Genomic DNA, 692 nt, shown 5'->3' on the forward strand with positions numbered 1-692 from the left:
AAGCTTCCGCCTTGACACAGACTCAGCACCCTTGTGTAGTTGAAGGCATAGAGTACAGTACACGCCCATCTCAACTTGCAGCCCGGGAATCAATGGAGGTAAAATGTTATTGGGAAAGAAGGGGACACTAGGATGTTGGCCTTGGTGTAGAGGGTAACGTCTCAGGAGATTGGTCATAACAGTTTGAAGTTCTGTCGCTGTTATATGAGGAAGATGTTGATGAGGATGGCTGTGCAAGTGTTTGGGTGTGATACAGCTTGATGTACCCTTGGATTTCTTGTTGCTGCTGCAAATACTGCATCTGAAAACATGGTATACAGGAAGGTATTCGAGATGAACAGCTTGGAGTTCATCAGAGGAGTGCCACTGGACATAATACTCTGATAGTTCAGATACTGAATTGAAGAGGCAAAAGTCAGCATCCAGTGGTAAGGTATTGCAGTCCTATCTCACCTCCTGCCATGATGTAAAAATCTCCTCTGGAATTCTTCCCTTGCATCTGGTGCAGCACACCTCTTCCTTCGGTATCCTCTGCCATTTGTTGTAACCCTGTACTGTTGAGTGTTTAGTCAGTTGCATGCATAAACATTTAAGCTCTAATATAATAAAATATACACCAACTTACTGGATGATAAGTAGATGGATGGATGGATAGATGGATGGATGGATGGGTGGATGGATGAAATGAATGG

Source organism: Cryptococcus neoformans, chromosome 11 (assembly GCF_000149245.1).
Source record: "Cryptococcus neoformans var. grubii H99 chromosome 11, complete sequence".
In the NCBI taxonomy this organism is placed as follows: domain Eukaryota; kingdom Fungi; phylum Basidiomycota; class Tremellomycetes; order Tremellales; family Cryptococcaceae; genus Cryptococcus; species Cryptococcus neoformans.